General features: G+C 52.8%; 1 non-coding gene across 1 annotated transcript; it reads right to left on the bottom strand.

Annotated features, from left to right (window-relative positions):
- Positions 1-12,867: 12,867 nt before the first annotated feature.
- On the bottom strand, positions 12,868-12,941 carry TRNAV-AAC (transfer RNA valine (anticodon AAC)). Its single transcript has one exon. It is a non-coding gene; the product is annotated as a tRNA-Val (tRNA).
- Between the last annotated feature and the right edge of the window lie 6,304 nt (positions 12,942-19,245).

Raw genomic sequence — 19,245 nt, 5'->3', positions numbered from 1 at the left:
CCCCCATCTCTGGGTGATCTGAGAGTTCCTGGGGGCACAGAGCTCAGACACTGTGCCTGACCACCCTTAGAAACCATTCCATTTCCCAGGAAGCCCTATGCCTAGTTAGGGAGACCACAAACCTCTGGTCAACTACCAAGGCTCAGAGTAGAGGAGTCTGAATAACTGTAGGCATTTACAGGAGACTGTGGGGCGCAGGCTGGGTGCTGGCAGTGGAACTGGAGTATGCTGAGACCCACCCACTGGAACAGGGGCTGGGTGACTCTGCTGCTCCCCAGGCCAGGAAAGGGGCTGAGATTGGGAGCCCCTGCCTCTCAGACAGGCGGGGGTGGAAGTGGGTCCAGGCCTTTCCAGGGGATGCTTTTGAAGGGGAGAAAGACTGGTGGGCCCGGATGGGTATAGGGGCAGCCTGGGTGCCTGCATTAGGCTTCCTGGGCTCAAATGCACATCCCTGATCCTTGGTTTTCCCATCTCTAAAAAGAGCATAATGATAGTACGTGCCCTGGGAGGGAAGTTGAGGGGACAGAAGGAGCCAACACACATGAACGGACCTGGGGGGGTTCCTGGGATGTGGCACTCAGTTTTCAAGCCAGAAAGGTCTTGGGCAAACGGGTACAAGTTGATGACTCCACCCATCAAGCACCTAGAAGATAGTGCCTGGCACATGGTCAGTGTCCAAGAAAGGCCAGCTGGTCCTAGGGACACTGGCAGACCATGCTCCCTCCAGCCCCTGGGTTCCCCGTGAATCCCCAGGACGCTGCTCCTGGAGTCAGAGCGATGCTGGAATACAGAGCTTTAGGACCAATCTGCCAGGAGCACGAGCCTTGTGCCGATATGCTGAATAAGTTACAAATCAAATAGCTCAGTGGTAGAGTGTGCGCTTAGCATGCACGGGGTCCTGGGTTCAATCCCCAGTACCTCCATTAAAAAAATAAATAAATAAAATAAACTTAAAAATCAAAGGGAGCGATGGCAGAGGTGGGGGGAGCTGGGGCATAGCAAGGGGACCTTGCATTTCCCCAAGGACAAGGGCAGTGAACGAAATGGATCCGGGAGTGCTGAGGAAGCCCAGGATAGTCCTGAGTCGGGCAGGAGCGGATGTTGCTAGGTGAGCTGGGGTCTGTATACGAAGAATCAAGGTTAATTTCAACAGATGTGGAACCGATTATTTAAAATTTTTTCTGAATAGGAATACGTTCACATAGTTCAAATATCCAAAAATGTAAAAAGGCCTTTGTCCCGCCACCTGACTACCTCCATGACTGCTGTTAGATGTGTTTTCCTTTCCTTGAACTTCAAGGACAAGCAATCATGCATCTGTCTTCTCGTTCTTCTCTCCGTCTTAAGGCAGCATTTTCAGTCCTGCTCTGTTCCTTGATGCCTCTGAATGCGGTTTCTGGTTCAGTACTTGAGTGCCTACCTCTCTCTCTTTCCCAGCTGTGTGATATCCCGCCTCTTGATTGTGCCGTCTGTTTAATTGGTGCCGTAGGGAGGGGCATTTGGGTTGTTGCTGCTGATGCCCTGCTTTGGCCAGAATGCCCTCCCAGCAGTGAAGCCCTCAACCACAGACCCACATGTTTTTGTGCTTCTCTTTGGCTGTGGCCCAGGCACCGTGTGAAAAATTAAGCCTGTCCAGTTTTGACTTGATTGCCTCTGGTAATGGGGAGTTCACTCTGTCCTCTGTCCAAAGCTAGTGTGGGTGATATGTATTTGCCCCGCTCTAGCTTGTCTGGAGACTGCGGGTTGAAGGAGCCCTGGCCCACAGCAGCTGCCAGGAAACAGGGGTGTCCTGTGCACAGGGAAAGCTACCAAATGGCCAAATCTCATGACCTTAGATCCTTGGATATGGGAAGAGGGAAGCATCTCCAGTTTTTAAAAAATTACTGTAATTAATATTTATAATTATTATTGTTGGAAAGCCAACATAATTATTATTGGAAATTATAATTAATATTATAATTATAATATATAATTATACTACTGTTATAATTAATTATTGTTGAAAAGCCAACATAGGAACAAAATCTCAGGTCAGTTTAACAGAAGAACATTTTCAAAAATCCTTCACTGCTCTGCACCCATGTTCCCTACTCTTGCCTTCTCCGAGTCCCGGTTACACTGGGCACCTCTGTGTCCAGGGCAGTCACACAGCCCTGTCTGCAGGCTCCACCTCGGGTCCCTCTGGGGAAGGACAGGAACACGGACGCTGTGTCCCTGGGCCCCACAGGAACCCAGGCGCCACCTGAGCTGCCTGGAACGAGGGCATGGCACTGGGAGAACGGGGGTGCTGGCTTGGGCCAGGCCTGAGCGGCTCCCGGCTGGCCACCGGCGCCCTCCTGCCTGATCAGGGGAGGGAAATGAGGCCACCAGGAAAGGCTGCTTGGCTAGCTCTGGGCCCAGGCCCCCAAGTGAGCCACGAAGACTCAGCCTCCTCCCCAGCCCAGCAGCCTTGGAGAATTCCCCATGCCCCCACTACCAATGTTTAGGGACTTTGTGAAATGACATCCCAAGGTGCATCCCAGTGCGAAAGTCAAGGAGCAGAAGGTGGAGTCAGGTGGCCTTGACTAGGCTCCTGGCTCTGACACATGCTTCCCACAGGACCTTTGACCAGTTACTTCACCCTTCTGCCTCAGTTTCCTCCCCTGTCAAACGGGAATAAAAATACATGCTGAGTTTCTCCTAGAGAATACAGGTGTAGATATGGTAATGGCCCAGAGTTCTGTGAAAACAAAAACAAAAGTCTTTGCCCAACAAAAACACTTCCGATAAAATGACATGATGCCTGGGTTTTGCCTCAAACTATTCTGGACAGGGTAGTTGATCCCTGGGGGTGCCTTCCCTGAGTCTCTCTACTTGGATAAATGTTTGGATATTCCGATAATAAAAAAGCTTGAGGGGGAGGGTATATCTCAGTGGTAGAGCACATGCTTAGCGTGCACATGCACAGCGAGGTCCTGGGTTCAATCCCCAGTACCTCCTCTAAAAATAAATAAATAAGCAAATCTAATTACCCCCCTAAAAACAAATAAATAGATAATTTAAAAAAAAACTTGAGATAAGCACACTAAAAATAAAAATAAAAAATAAAATACCCCAGTCACCCTCCCTGCAAAAAATAGAGGTGATAGGGGAGAGGTGGGACAAAATTTTTGTGCCAACAGGGTGACAGCAGGAGAAGGTTCTCTACACTGTGGTTTGATGTCTGCGTGAACATCTTCATAACATTAATGAACCTGATGGACTATTTGAAGCCGTCTCTTCACCTGTCCTTTGTCCTGGCCTATGTGCTGTTCTGTCATGTTGGGACTGCATCCTGCCACGTCTCTCTCTATGTTTGTTCAGAAATATATTATGTAGGTACAGACGGAGAGGTGGTAGATAGGTAGAGAGGAGGTGTGGATAGATGTTCAGATACAGAAATGAATAGCTTTGTTTCTGAGGGTTTTGTTTATTTGGTTTTGGCTTCGGTTTTTTTCGCTCTTTATCTAGTTTACATCCCTCGATGGCTTGTCCCTGTGGCCCCCTGCCACCCCCACGCTGTCTCCACCCCATCCTCACTGGTGTGGAAGGTCATCAGCTTCCTACCAGGCTGTCGTGCAGGCCTGACGCTTCAGACTGGATGCCTGGCCACCGGATGCCTGCCTGGATTTGCTGGGCCCCGACCTGCACCTGTCCCAGAGTGGGGCCCCCTCACCTGGGCCAGGGCTCGGCTGTGCTGCCTGGGGGTATCTGGCGCCTCGGGCTCCTCCTTGAGGAAATCTCCCCAAGCCCCACTTCTCCCGCGACTCCTGGGAACCCCGGCGCTGGGCTCCAGGGAGGGAGGAGGGCACTGAGCCCCTAACAATCACAGGAACCACAGGCTTTGTGCCCAGGGCTTTTGCTGCTTGAACTTTCCAACAAGCCGGGTGTCATCCCCATTTCACAGATGAGTGGACTGAGCCTAAGAGGTGAAGAAACGCGACCAAACAGAACGCAGAGTGCTGGCCGCCAGGCGCTGGGGGCCGGGGAGTGGGGAGCGCGCGCTGGGTGGGGACGGGGCTCCTTCAGCGGGTGGTGAAAACGTTTTGGATCCAGGCAGGCAGAGGTGCGGCTGCACAGCACTGTGCACGTACTGAATGCTACAGGACTGTGTACTTTGAAATTGTTAATTTTATGTATGTGAACTTTACCGCAATTTAAAAAATCGATGAATCTTAGGAGGGTAAAAAAAACAACACGAGCAGATTACACAGCTGGGAGAGATAGACCAGGCCTTGAACCCAGGCCTGAGACTGTCAGCTACGTGCTTCCAGCCCAACCAGACGCTCCCAGGGCCCCCCCACGCCTCCTGCTCCTTCCTGGGGCTCCCCCTCCACACCAGCTTTGTGGTCTCGCACCCTCTCTTTGCCTCTCCGGATCCCAATGTGTTACACACCTCCCGTCATACCTCCCAGGACGTGGCCGGCTTTCAGAGTCTGGGCCCTGACCTTGGTCTTAACTGTGTCCAGAGACCAGGGTTTGAGACCCCAGGTGTGGCACTGGGTGAATCGCAGCCTCTTGAAGCTTCAGCTCCTCGTCTGCAAAAGGGCAGGCGTGATGTCCTGGGGGCTTCCCTCCAGCATCACTTGGAGCCGTGGACAGGGAGCTCCCCGTCCTCTCTGAGCCTCACTGTCCCTTCTCTCAGCAGGAGGGAAGCGTGGCCCCGGCGTGTGTCAGGGGCCAGAAGTGCCGTCCACGTTACAGACGCACAGATGTCCACGGCCCAGCCCACCACGGTGACCCGCCTCGTGGCCCACAGCCTGTGAAGGGCGCCTTTGTTGCTCTGTGCCTGCTGCCTCCGTGGGCCCCTCAAGGCAGCCTGGTACAGCCTGTGTCCCCCGCGGGCGCCCTAAGTGAAAGGAACTGGTACCAGGGGCGGGGGGACTCTAGGACAGCTGTGCCTTCCAGGGCCACCGGCTGCTCCCGAGCACCATCTGGTCGGAGCCAAGGAGGGCAGGACCGGCTGTCACCCATCACCCCATCTCCAGAAACATCGCTGCCAATCCCAGGGCCTTCGGGTTACAAATAGGGAGACAGGCCTGGACGGAACAGAGAGGCTCTGGCCCAGCTTTGCAGAGGGACACGCAGCTCTCAGGCACATGGGTTTTGTCAGATTTGCCAAGAGATTTGTGACACCCCACTCCTGGCCCTAAACTGTGACCCCCCCCTAAGTCAGGAACCAAATTGGAGGTGCCCAGCGCCTGGCCCACATAGAGAGCTGTCCTGGGTATGGGGGGACCCCAGAGTCACCCAGGAGGTCCAGGAGGGCCCCAGGAGGGAGGGATGCTGGGTGAAAGGGAGTCCCGCAGGGTGGAGCCGGGCCTGCTGGAGCGAAGGTATGGAGGCTGACCTGCCCCGTATTTGTTACTGAAAACATGTCCCTACAAATCGTTCCTGCTTCCGTCATCATGGACGATGATGCCCTGAGGGGAAGGCCTGGATTGGCCTCAGCGGGCAGCTCAGAGGCCGCACCTGGCCATCCACCAGACTCACAGTACAGCAGGTGCGGGGCCAGCCCTGAGGCCCGGGCGCGCTGCGCAAGGCTTTGATGGCCGGTGCTTGGCGAGTGCCTGGCTAATTAAGAGGGCATTAGCACCCTGGGCAGATGCCCTCTCCTGCCAAGATGTCCTTGCCAAGAGCAGGGCCGAGTCCCTGGCTGCGGAGAGGCTGCTGGCTGTGCCAGGCCTCAGCCTCCCCCAACCTGGCCGCCACCCCACTCCTGCCCCAGAGAGCCTGTGCCGGCCCTTCAGGGCTCCCCCACCCCTCCACCGATGCCTGTGAGACCCCAGCAGGACAGGCCCATCTCTGGCCTCAGGCCCCGCCTGTCAGATGGTGTGGTCATCTGTCCTCCCTGAGCCTGCGCAGAACCTTTTCAGCTGGAAATGCTCGAAGTCCAGAGGCATTGCCAAGGTCACCTGCAAGGAACAGGGGGCCTGCTTTTCCCAGCTCAGAGAGCACTGAGCGCTATTCTGATCCTCTGATGCTCACCGGGGTAAAGAATGACCAGCATCTCCACCCTGACAGCTGCCCTGCCCGCCACCCTCATTGCCTCCAATCCACCCACCTGGTAACCAGGTGGCCTCCTACAAGGCAAAGCTGATCATGCCCCTCCCCAGCTCAAACCTCTCCCACGGCTCCGCCTTGCCCAGAGCCCTCGGCGGTCCAACCTCTGTTCTCTCCTGCCTCCTTTCTTCCTCCCTCTCCTCCTCTTCCCGTGTTCTCCACCTACCAAACTCCTGCTCTTCAGAAAGACCCAGCTCAGACATCCTCTCCTCCTCTGGGGAGGCTCCTGGCTTCTTCCCTGAGCGCCAGTGGGGGGAACCCTGGCACTGTTTGTGCAGGTCCAGGTGCCCCAGGGGTCCGCAGGCATCTTTGTGCAATGATGGACGTGTTCTGGAATCTGTTCTGTCCGAGTATGGGGCCTCTGGTCCCACGTGTGGCTGCTGAGCGTTTGGAATGTGTCTTATGTGACTGAGGAGCTTTTCATTTTCTTCACTTTACTTCATTTAAATGTAAAAAGCCACCTGTGACCAGGACAGCGCAGGTTTGGGCATTTCTGGGGGTGAGGGTGGGGGTGGCATCTGGGCAGCCCCCGGGGGGGCGGGAACAGAGTCTGGGGCTTAGAAGGATTTCCCGGGAGGTGTCAGATGTGACAACAGGTGTCTGCGGGCGCCCTGGCCTGTAGTGAGTGACTTGGCTCTTCTGCCCTCCCCCACCCAGTGGGCAAGGCTGTGTCTGTCCCCTCAACCCCTCCAGCAGCCAGGCTGCCCCAACAAGACAAGGGAGGGACACAGAGGCAGGAGGGGCCTGGACGCCAGACCCTCCCTCACCTTCCCTGCTGCCCAGGCCTGTCCTGGCTCAATCCTCCCTGGCCAGCGGACCCTCCCAGCTGCCTGGGGAATCTGAGATGCCCATACGGTGGGGGGGGTGGGTTCTTTCAGTAACTGCCTGGCTCAGGAGACCGGCCAGCCCCTCCCTGCCCCACCCAATGCATGTCCAGGACACTTTACCAGGGTCCAGGCCATGGATGGGAATCCTTGGACGGGGACAGGGGCAGTTGGGGGGCATGAACAAGAGGCACATCTGCCAGGCAGTCTGTGGCCGAGGAATCTGCATGAGCCTGGGAGTCGCAGACCGTCTGAGGGTCTCCCTCAAGTGTGGCCCGAGAGTCTGCATGTGAGAACTGACTTCTGCAGGCTCTGCCCTCCCCACACGGCCTCCATGAAGCCCACCTGCTCTCCTCAACCTGGGTTCTTCTCCCAGAACCTCCATGTGAAGCTGGACAGGTTGTATCCCGTACAAAGGCTGTGTGGTAGATGGGTGGATGGGGGAGAGCCAGCTCAGGCCCCCTAGACAAGCCCCGTGCCCTAGCTTGGGGGCTGTCAGCCAGAGGAAAAGAGGCTCTTCTTTTTGCCGGAAGTCATCGCCCCCAGCCAGGGGACTTCTGAGCCTCCTGGAGGTGCACCTCTTTCTAATTCACACAAAGGCTGTGTACAGGCCAGCAGGATTCTGTCCTCAGCCATCTTTCCCTAGGCCATTCCTGGACCCCTTTGGAAACACCCTCTTTCAGTCATGAAATCTTCATGGCAAAAAACAGAAAACTCTTGACTCAGCTGGCTAAAGGAGAAGGCCATCAGTTATGGCAAGAAATAAGAAGTCCTGACCAGAGGAGTTTCCCTGGTTAATTCTGATAATAGCTGGGAAAGCACCCTGGAACTTCCCCCACTCCTCATGCTGCCGTCCATCCTCACTCTGCTGTCCTTCCTGACTCAGTTTTACCCTCAGGCTGAGCCCTTCAGTGACAAAATGGCTGCCAGGGCTCCAGAAGTCACATCTTCCCGGCACTGTCTAAACTAGGCTTTTGACAAATCCCTTTTCAGTATCATGTTTTTAAAGGCAGAAGACAAAATACATAGGATTATCAAGGGAGCCAATTACGTTGCAATTGTCAATGTTTAATTGTATTGTGCTAACACGTGCTGCTTCTTGACACACTAAATAGTGGCATCTAGTGATGGATTCAAGAACTACTGTGACTTGAGTCCAAATGATATTCTGAAATTTCTACAATAAATGTAATATATTTCGGTGTTGGTGACAAAGCCACAGGCCCCTCTGGCGTTTGCTGCTACATTCACAAAGGAGGGAAATGCTGAATTCAGTCGGTGATGATCAGGATGTGATTGTTTTCTCATCCAAATTCACAGACTCCAGACTCCCTGACTCCAGCAGCTTTGTGGTAGGGCTCTTTCTGTCAATGGAAGAACCCTTTCCTGAAGCCCTCCAGCAGACCTTCCTCACTTCTCTTAGCCAAGATGACAACATGTTCGTCTCAAACCACGCCCCATGGAATGGCCATCTGGTCCAACAGTTCGACTCTGGGTATAAGCCCCAAAGAACTGAAAGCAAGGACTTGAACAGAAATTTGCACACCCATGTTCACAGCAGCATTTATTCACAGTAGCCAAAAGGTGGAAGGAACCCGAGTCTCTGCTGCCAGGTGAGCAGATAAACACAATGTGGTCCATCTGCACACTGGAATATCATCCAGCCTTAAGAAGGAGTGGGACTCTGACACCTGCTACAACATGGGGATGGACCCTGAGGACGTGGTGCTCAGTGAAACAAGCCAGACACAAAAGGACAAATAGTGTAAGATTATGCTTATATGAGGTCCTTGAGGAGTCACACACACAAACAGAAAGTGGAAGGGTGGTGGCCAGGGGTCAGGAGAGGGAGGAAAAATGGAACAAAGTCAGAGAATTACTGCTGACTGAATTTGTGACTTACTCTGACGCCATGGTAATGAAGACAGCAAAGTTCTGGAATAGGACAGACATGCAGATCAGTGGGATGAAATATTGAGCTCAGACTGACTCATCCATTCATTTGATTTTCACCAAAGGTGCCAAAGCAGTAGAGGTCAGCACACGGACGCAACATCAGTGGGAAGCGGGGCAGCGAGAGCCACCTGGGCTCAGGCTTTGCTCATCCTCTAACTTCCTTTCTCTCTCAAGCCTCAACGTCTTCCCCTGGGAAATGGGTACAACACTGCCCACCTCACAGGGCTTGGGGGAAAAGTTCTGAAAAAGATACATGTCCCTGGGAGCCAGCAAGGGACCAGCTGGGGTTTGACCTGGGGTGTGGGGAGGGTGCTGGAGAGGCTGGGCCCTGCAGGTCTGTGCTCAGGGGGTCATCCTGAGAGCACTGGGGAGCCAAGCAAGGTTTGAGTAGGAGTGTGATGTGCTCCTGTTGACGCCTGGGGGAAGATGGACTGGAAGAGGTGCAGTGAGCAGGAGGATGAGTCAGTATGATAGGAGGCGGGGCAGGGGCCTGGGAACCCCACATCCTGAGGGTCACAAGGGCAGAGCAGGGCCTGGAGGATGTGCTCAGAAAGCAGTTTCTGTTTGCAGGGGAAGAACTTTGACATCGTCTAAGGGGCTGGGAGGGGGCAGCCTGAGCAGGGCCAGCAAGGCACCTGGGGGTCACAAGTCAGCCCAGATCAAGGCCTCCCCCAGCCCCAGCCTCTCCACACTGGACTGGAACCCCCAGTTCCTTCTGCCTCCCACTGTCCGGGACTCCTCCCTCCTCCCCCACCCAGGAGGCCGTGACCAGCAGGAAGGCAGCTGCTGGGGACCATGGGGCTGCAAAGGCTGGGAAATGCCCGCAGGGTCCACATCCTTCTCAGCAGCTCTGGCCGGGCCCTGGCCTCATATCTGGCCAAGTTATACATTGTTTGATTAAAAAAACTGGGCAAAGCAAAATCCTAATCGAGGAATGCCCGAGAAGGTGCTGCCTCCAGGTGCCCCGAGGCTGACCACAGCCACGGTGGGGCATGGCGGATTCCTGCAGCATCAGTGTCCCATGGGGGCCAACCCCAGAACACCTCTGGGGTCCGAGGGACAAATGCCCCCTCCCTGCCACCCCGCGGTGCCCTCCACCCCTGGGTAAGAGGGTCTCTGTTTACTCTCAACAGCGCCTCTTCAAGGTGAGGGGCTGTGGGGCTCAGAGAGGTGCAGTGACTCGCTGGGAGACACCCAGCTGGTCAGGGTGGGGCCCCAAACCTGTGCTCTGTGAGGAGGCCTCGCTCACTTGTGCCCGGCGCCTCAGTTTCCGCCCTGTTCCCAGGTGAGTGCTGGTGCAAGGGCTCCTGCAAGCTCCGTGGATGAGCTCGTTTGGAGACTGCAGCTGCGGTAACAAATTTCTTTCAACTGGTTAGCTTAAAACAACAGAACTTTATTTTCTCACCATCCTGAAGCCCCAAAGGCAGAACTCAAGGTGTCCACAGGGCTGAGCTCCCTCTGGAGGCTCCAGGGGAGGCCCCTCCTGCCTTTTCCTACTTCTGGTTGCCCCAGGCTTTCCTTGGCTTGTGGCGGCATCACCCCACCTCTTCCTCCATCTTCAGACGACCTTCTTCCTCGTGTCTCTCTGTGTCCCCATCTTTCTCTGACTCCATTTACGAAGTTTAAGAACAAAGCTCGCTGGGTGGGTACAGCAACCAAGCGACCTCCAGGGAGGTGCTGGCCTGGTGGGGCTGGGGGGCTTCCAGGAGCTGGAGATGTTCTGTACCCGCCCCAGCTGTAACCTGAAGTGTTCCAGCGGCCACTAAAAAAGTAAAAATTCTTCTACTAAAAATAAGTAAATAAATAAACTGAATTACTCCCCCCCAAAAAACAAAACAACAAAAGTAAGAATAAACAAGTGAAATCAATTTTAATGTTGCATTTAGCACACGAGTATGCCCCAAATTTGATCTCTTCCACATGTCATCAGTATAAAAGTTATTGAGAAATTTTAGGTTTTTTCCATCCAAACTAAGCCGTCCAGCCCACCTCCACTCGGCCGAGCCACCCCTGAGGACCCCCGGCACTGGCCGGTCCTGGGCTCCACGGGCTGACACCCTGGCCAGACGCACGTGTCAGCGGGCACAGGCTTGTGCTGAAGGTGGGTGCACTTTGTGTATTTTAACTTTGTGTTAAGCCTCAATTTAAAGAGAGAAAGAAAGGAAGGGAGAGGGGAAGAGGGAGGGAAGAGGAAGGAAGGAAGGAAGGAAGTCAGTCAGTCAGTCAGTCCTGGAGTCAGGGCAGGGGCCCCAGTGACTGGGCACAGCTTTCACGCCTCCCTTCCACGAAGGTACAGAGTGATGAGGACCCAGGCCATGGAGGCTGAGGGGGGCCATCCCCAGGGAAGCCACCCTCCCCCAGGTAGCAGTGGGAGGGTGTGATTCCACTCTGATCCAACCCAGCCTCTTACCTCCATCCTATGGGAGCCCATTGTCTTGGAAGGAAGGGAAGGGAAGGGGAGAGGCCCAGAGGCCCCGCCCCCCTCACCCATCCCCCTTTCCAGCCTTCCCCACCTGTCTCGGACCCAGATTGGCTCCTGGAGACACCAGGCCCCAAGTCCGCCAGAAGAGGAGTGGGGGGACTCTATCACGTTAAATCAAAAGGAAGCTCATTGCTTAGAAAGTGCACACTTAGCATGAGTTTCCAGATAAAGCAAGAAGCAGAGAGGACCTCTTCCTTCCTCTCCCCTTTGCCCCTTCTTTCATTTCCCTTCTGGAACAAATGGGTCCCAAAGCCACTGGCTGGAACCAAGCATGGTGGGCCTCCACGCACAGGGTGGAGAGGGCCTCTGTGGTGGGTGTGCAGGAATAGGGTGCGGGGCTTGGGGAGTCAGAATGAGGGGTGGAGAGCTCGGGAGGTGGGGAGGCAGCCCCACCAAGGCAGGGTGGCTGAGCAGGACCAGAGGGTGTCTGCATGGCCCAGGGATGACAGTGGCCAGGCGAGGACTGAGAAAATAAACAGGCACATTAGCACAGGGGCAGCCAGGTTCTTGCTGGCAGAGAAGGGAGCCATAAACATGGAAAGGGAGGAAACTGGAGTGAACCCAGGGCCTATCAGTGTCAACTCACGACTTTCGATTTCTATAGATAAAGGAATTCACATGGTTCATGTGGATAAACACACCACGTTTCCCAGCTCTGTCCCCTGAGCTGGTTTGGGGTGGACTACATCCCCCTTTCTCCACTCAAGGGATCAGGGCTCTGAAGAGAAGTAACTGATTCCAGAGCTGGGACATCCTGTCGTGCTGAAAAACAGGATGATCCAAAGAAGATGTGGAAATGGTCAACAGGAACATGGAAAGACTGCCATGCGGGAACTGCAGCTCGAACCACACTGAGACACCACCTCGCACCCACTAGAGGGACCATAACAGAAAATAAAAAGGAGAATAAGAAGCGTGGGTGGGGACATGGAGCAAAATGGGGACATGGACCTCCTCCATCGCTGGTGAGAGTGTAAAACAGTCAGACGCTGCAGAAAGTTTGGCGGCTTCTCAATAAGTTAAGGTAGATGAACATGTGCCCCAGAACTCCTCTCCTAGGTGTATGCCCAGGACTGACAACAGGTGTTCAAACAAAAACTTGGACATGGTCATAGCAGCACTGATATAATAGCCAAAAGGTGGAAACAATCCAAATGTCCAACGCAGGATGCATGGACAAACAAAGTGTGTTGAATGCATACAATGAAATTTTACTCAGTCATATAAAAGGATGGAGTTTGGATACATGGTACAGTGTGGGAGGACCTTGAAAATAGAATGCTAAATCAAAGAAGCCAGACACAAAAGGCCACACATCATATGATTCCATTTATCTAAAGTATCAAGAATAGGTAAGTTCATGGAGACAGAAGGCTGGTTGGTGGTTACCAGGGACAGAGAATTAGCGGGGGATGGAGAGGGACTGCGTAACAGGTACGGGATTTCCTTTGGGAGTGATGCAAACTTTTTTACTGTATTACTTATTTTGGGGGGACAAGGGTAATTAGGTTTGTTTATTTTTAGTGGAGGTGCTGGGGATTGAACCCAGAACCTTGTGCATGTTAGGCACACACTCTGCCACTTGAGCTACACCTTCCCCTCTGCAAATGTTTTGATAGAGGTGGTGGTTGCACAAAACTGTGAGTACACTAAATGACCCTGAATTGTTCACTTTAAAATGGTTAATTTCATGTAATGTGAATTTTACAAGAAGGAAGCACGAATATCAACTCAGCAATAAGAAAGAACAAATTATTAATACAGGCAGCATCGTTGGGGGAGCTCAACAGAATTAGGCTGAGTGAAAGAAGCCAGACCAAAAAAGGGTGTATGGTTTTATGCATATAAAAATTCTAGAAAATTTGAACTAAACTGTAGTGACAGAAAACAGATGCAGTTGCCTGAGGCCCAGGATGGGTGGGAGGGATGGATTACAAAGACCCATGGAAAGATGTTAAAGGTAATGGATTTGTTCATCATCTTAAATGGGCTGATGTCTTCTGAGGTGTGTACACTCAAAACTTACTCACTTCTACTCTTCAAATATGTGCAGTTGATTGTGATTTTCAATTAGACCTCAGTAAAGCTGTAAAAAAAAAATTGATGTGACATGTCAAAAGGACAAAGGAACCAGCTAGAAGATGCTCCCACAGGTCAGCCCTGAGACAATTTTAGCATCAACAAAAATTATTATAGTGACAGATTACAACTCATTGAATAAAGTAGGAAAATAGGATGCTAAGGCGCTATAAATACACAAATGAATTGAAAGTTTGATAAGGAAGGTGGTAGTTCACCAAATAGCACCTCCCCCAGAAGACTGATTATTTACTAAGGGAAAGAGAGATGCTTTCCATGGAGAAAATCTGGCAGACACCCTCTTAATCAAGGGCTCAGAAGGATCACCACCAGGAACGGGGTGAGCTGGGAACACAGCGTCCCCTCCGTGACATTCCTGCCAGGGAGGCAAAATCCGAGCAAAACCGTGAAAAGAGCCAGATAAACCTCAACTGAGGAACAGTCTACTCCTAGCCTGTAACTGGTCTGTAATCTTTGAAAGTGTCAAAAGCACGAAGGCCCAAGACGGACTGAAGAGTTCCAGATGTGAGTCAGCTGAAGAGACATGACAACGAAACCCGACTCATGGGTTGGAGCATTTTGCCGTTTGGGGGACAATGGGAGGAACCTGAATGAGAGCTGAGGATTAGGTAGCAGTAATAGGAACGTATGGAATTCCTGAGTTTGAGGGTCGTTTTATGGCTGCTGATATGAAAGAATGAACCTGTCTGGAGGAAATACAAGGGGTGATGAGTCATCAGGGTGGCAACTTACTTTCAGATTTTTTCAAAAAATTATTTTGTATTGTCCCTGGGACTTTGTGTGATTGTTCCAACATTTAAAAAGAAACTGAAAAGACATTCTGAGAGATGGAGGCTCTTTAGGAAACAGTGGGCAGGAGCCAGTGCAGGGAAGGCCCGCAGGAACGAGGGGTCCATGCTCCTTAGAAAGGATGCTGGTCCGCATGAAACCAGGCAGCCGAGGGTGGTACCTTGCATTGATCCTGCAGGTGGCAGGAGGGTTAGGATTCCTGTGTTCAGGAGGGAGGACAGAAAGGCCCCAGCAACCAGCCAGGGAAATGGAGAGAGCAGGAGGTTTCCTCCAGGAAGACAGGGCTACGGGCTGGCTGGGGACAAGGCGACAGCCCTGAGCCCTCAAGACACACGTGAAAGACTCACACCTGGAGATACGCCACATGCCTCTAGCTTGAACCCAGGAGCCCTCGACAGTGTTCCCACCGCCTACCGGCTCTCAGAGCTTCAGAAGTGCCACCTGCTTTGAAACAGCCTAAGGTGCTTCTGGGAAGTCTGAGGTCCTTAGGCTGCCCACACCCTCTGCTGCTCCTTGCTGAGAGGCTCCAGCCCCACCCTCCCTTTCACATCACCCCTGCCTGGCACGCCCTGCATGGCACCCCACTCCCACCCTTCCCAGGCCGCCTGGACACTCACCCTGCCCTACCCTCCCAGCTCTGGCCATCCCACAACCCAAGACCCACAGGCCCATCAGCAGATGCAAAAGCCCCCCAGAACTCCCACTGGCAGACCCATCACCTTGTGCATGTTCTGTGGACTTTGGCCCCTTTTGCTTCAAAGTCACCAAAGCTACTGCATGTCCAGCCCCTACTGTGTGTCTGGCACTGGGCAGGGTCTCTGCTAATCCTCACAGCTGTTATCATCCCATTTTACAGATGAGGAAAGTCAAGTTTCAAGAAGGCAAACTTGCCTGGGAGGTGGAGGTAGGAACAAAGCCTGTACCTGGTCTCTAAACACCACTGCCAAGCCTTCTTATTAAAATTCCCTCCCCCAGCCTGCAGGCTGGGTGCCTGCCTGGGCATACCCTTCTCTCAGCCTGAAGACCCCTCTCTGGCTTAGCTGCTGAATCTCAGGTGGGTGGGGAGGGAATGGCGGAGGGGGCAGGGACGATTACACCATCGGAAGGCCTCTCCTCTTTCCACGCTTCATTATTTCTCCGCTACCCCTGACTGCTGTGTGACGTGGGGCAGGCTACCTGAGCCTTAGTTTTCTCATATGTAACAGCTTCATAATCAAGTAACTCAGAATCAGCGAGTAAATCAGAACCACCCCTCACCCCACCCCAACACACAGGCAGGGAGAGGAAACGGCGAGGGGAGGCGGCTTAGAGGGTAAGTTCCTGGGTGGGAATGGGGCCCAGCGGCGAGGTCTGGGCAGGGAGACCCGGGATTTCCCCCTCCCAGGACCGCCCGAGGCCTCGGCAGCAGCGGGGCCCCAAGGCCTGAGTCAGCGCATTTGGGGCTCACAACCTCGACCGCAGCTACTATTAAAGCCCTGCGTTGGGGGCTGTGACTCAGCCGGGCCGCCTCGGTCAGGGCGAGGATGGGACTCGCAGCCTGGGGACCCAGCACCCCCAGTTCCTTGGAGTCTGAGGTGGGGGTGGGCTGAGTAGGCCTCTCTCTTTGTGCCGGCGGGAGGGCGTGGTCTAGTGGGAGATGGGCCAATCCTGGGAGGGCCCAGCATTGGGAAGCCAATGGCGGGGTTGTGGCACGGAAGTGGGCGGGGTCATCGGGGAGGGGCTGGGCTCCTCCCCGCAGCTGTAGTTGAGGGATTTTGGGGGTCCTGCTGAGGCTGTGGGGTGCCCCGTGGGGAGGAAGAGCCTGGGGGAGAAGGGCGTCCTGAGGGGAAGGGACCTGGGATCCAGCAGTGAGATCTGGGCGAGCAGAGCCCCCCTGGGATGAGAAAGCCTCCACCTATGAGCGCGGCTAGGAAGGGGGCGTCCCCGGATCCGCGAGGCCCCGTGGAGCTCACGCCCTTCCCGCCCCGGCAGATCCCACGCCCCCTGGACCCCCCTTTACAACCCCTGCTTCCCGATGACTTCCCACAGCAGCAGAGTCCCAGGATCACGGCCCTGGCCGACGCCCCCTTTCGCGAGCAGCCGCCCCTCCCCTCTTGCTTCCAGCTGGCCGGGACCGCGGTTGGCGCAGCAGGAGGTTTGGGGAGCTTGGAGCTTCTGGCAGAGACTGACTGGCTCCCTGCTGGGTTTGGTGTCTGGTCCCGAATCCCGGGGTTGAGGCCCCCTCCCCATGATCCCCCCAGCTGCACTCTCACCCAGAGCCCCTTCCACCCTCCACATCTCAGCTCCTGCACCCCCTCCCAGCCTGACAGTCCCCGAGGCCTGATGATTACACCATCCTCAGCCCACCTGAGGGACTTCCTTGTCACTCTGCCTTCCCCCTCCACTGTACTTCCTGTGGGCTCCTTCCCCACATCCACCTCTCCCCATCCTTTTAAGGACAGCCCAGGCTCTTTCCACTCTCCACTCTTCCTCTCATCTCCTGACCCTGGGGCCAACCCCTGTTCCCCCCCATCCAGGCCACTGTCATTGCTTCAGGGATGGGCCTGTGACCTAAATTGCTCAATCTGGAGCAACCACTGGATATGCTTAGCACACTGGCCCAGAACACTGCTCTCCACCCCAAGTCACTGTGGCCTACAGATGTGCCCCCTGGCCCTGCAGCAAGCATTTGGACACCCTATAGACAGAGCTGAGCCATGAGGCAGACAAGGCTTAGACAGTCAGAGAGAAATTGAGCCAGAGCCCTGATCATGCCATACTTGACATCCCATTACCTCTAGACAGCTACAGAAGCCAATATTTGTTGTTCTAAAAAAGATACATTGGTATTTTCCACTTCTTGCAACATGAAGATGTTCACTGACAACATGTTTATTCCATCCTCGCAGTAAACCTGGGGAGATAATTAATTCTCATTTAATAGCTAGGGAAACTGAGGCTCAAAGTAGCTAATTTCCTCAGTTCACTCAGCAAAGCAGTGGCAAAACTGGGACCAGAATGTGGGTTTTCCTGACTCCCTTTTGGGTGCTGTATCTACTAGGCCAAAGTGAGGACATGCACAAAACACAGCATATTCTCACTTTTGCACTCTTGGCAGACATTACTAATCAACTGCCAAACTATTTCTGCTGGATCCACAAAAGAGACACAGCTGAATCCTCCCTTCTCTTCTCTTAGGAGATCAGATCTTGTTTCTAAGCTCTTGAACACTAGGAGCTTATCAAGTCTCTCTTCCCCACTAGCTCAGTCCTTGTGAATTGAATGGTTTCCTGTTGAAACAAGGAAAAGGTAGATTCCCAAACTCTCAAATCTCAGAGCCTTTGCCCGACGGCAGGCAGGGGCAGCCTCTGTCCCCCCTCCACCCTGCCCTTCACTCAACTGGAAACGTAGCAGCGCAGAGAGGGAATCACACAGCACCTCAGGGCAGAGGTGGAGACTGTGCTTGCACCAAGTCCTTCTGAACCCAGTTGTCACTACCTTCCCGGGGCCCCTAAGGCAGTTGGACCAGAGTGGGGCAACAGTAGGGGTGGAGATGAAGTGGAGTGGGGGTCTTGGGTATATATCTAGAGGTAAAATAAATCTTGCGGGATGGAGGATATTGTCAGAGCACAGAGATGCGGTCCAAGACCTCTGGCTCAGGAAACTGAGGCAAGAAAGAGTGAAAACTGTTCCCAACCTTGGTATGTGCCAGGGCCCAGCAGAACACCCATGTCTCCTGTGTCAGGAAAAATCACCTGAGACCCAGAAATGAGGCCCAGAGAAGGACTGCACTGTGTGTAAGGAGCCCACCCAAGGGTATTTAATTCTCTAGGAAAATTCTGGTTTGCCTTGCTATTTACTTTTAATTAAGGGCTCAAACTCAGTGAAGTTACAGGTTAACTTGTGGCTTTGTGTCTGAGGTGAAAGATAATGCCAAAGGTTACTGTTTTTTTCCCTTGGTTGGGGGAGGTCATTAGGTTTGTTTGTTTGTTTATTTATTTATTATTTTCGGAGGCGGTACTGGGGGGTGAACACAGGACCTCATGCGTGCTCTGCCGCTTGACCTATACCTCCCCCCACCAAAAGCTACTCTTGATTGCTCCAAAGGATATAGTCAGGTTTGGGAGTTTGTTTTTTTTTTTAATCCAATTCAGGAATCTTACCCTAGCATTTTCTTTTCTCTTCTTTTTTTAATTGAAGTCTAGTCAGTTTACAATGTTGTATCAATTTCTGGTGTACAGTGTAATGTTTCAGTCATACATATACACACATATATTCATTTTCATATTCTTTTTCTTTATAGGTTACTATAAGATATTGAATATGGCTCCCAGAGCTATATAGTAGAAACTTGTTATTTATCATTTTATACATAGTAGTTCCTATCTGCAGATCTCACACTCCCAATCTGTCCCTTCCCACCCCCTTCCCCTTCATAACCATAAGTTTTCTATGTCTGTGAGTCTGTTTCTGTTTTGTCTGTCTTTTTTTTTTTTTAAGATTCTACATATAAGTGATATCATATGGTATTCTTCTTCTCTGTCTGACTTACTTCACTTAGAATGATGATCTCTAGTTCCATCCATGTTGCTGCAAATGGCATTATTTCACCTTTTTATGGCTGAGTAGTATTCTATTATATATATATGTGCATATATATATAATGTGGCTTTATATATAACTTCTTTATACACTCATCTGCCGATGGACATTGAGGTTGTTGCCATGTCTTGGCTGTTGTAAATAGTGCTGCTTATTTTAGCATTTTTTAATGGACTATATAATCCCAGTTCCACAAATGCTCTTTGCATCAATTTTACCATCTTACCATTCCCTCATTAATTAACGAGTTGAATTAAATCTTTCACAAACATTCATTTTCTAACTGTATGAGAGTCATGATCTTGGCTTTTTGGAACTCGTACTTTGTACCTGCCTCCCCGCACTGGGTCCTTCTACCTTGGCCACCTTGATCAGGTCTGGGCAGGGTGGAGGTCAAGGCCCGGTTCTCCCTCAGTGCTCACTCCCACCCCC

This window comes from Camelus bactrianus, chromosome 18 (assembly GCF_048773025.1).
Source record: "Camelus bactrianus isolate YW-2024 breed Bactrian camel chromosome 18, ASM4877302v1, whole genome shotgun sequence".
Taxonomy (NCBI): domain Eukaryota; kingdom Metazoa; phylum Chordata; class Mammalia; order Artiodactyla; family Camelidae; genus Camelus; species Camelus bactrianus.
The sequence above is the reverse complement of the archived record's forward strand: the minus strand, read 5'-3'. Positions and strand labels throughout refer to the sequence as shown.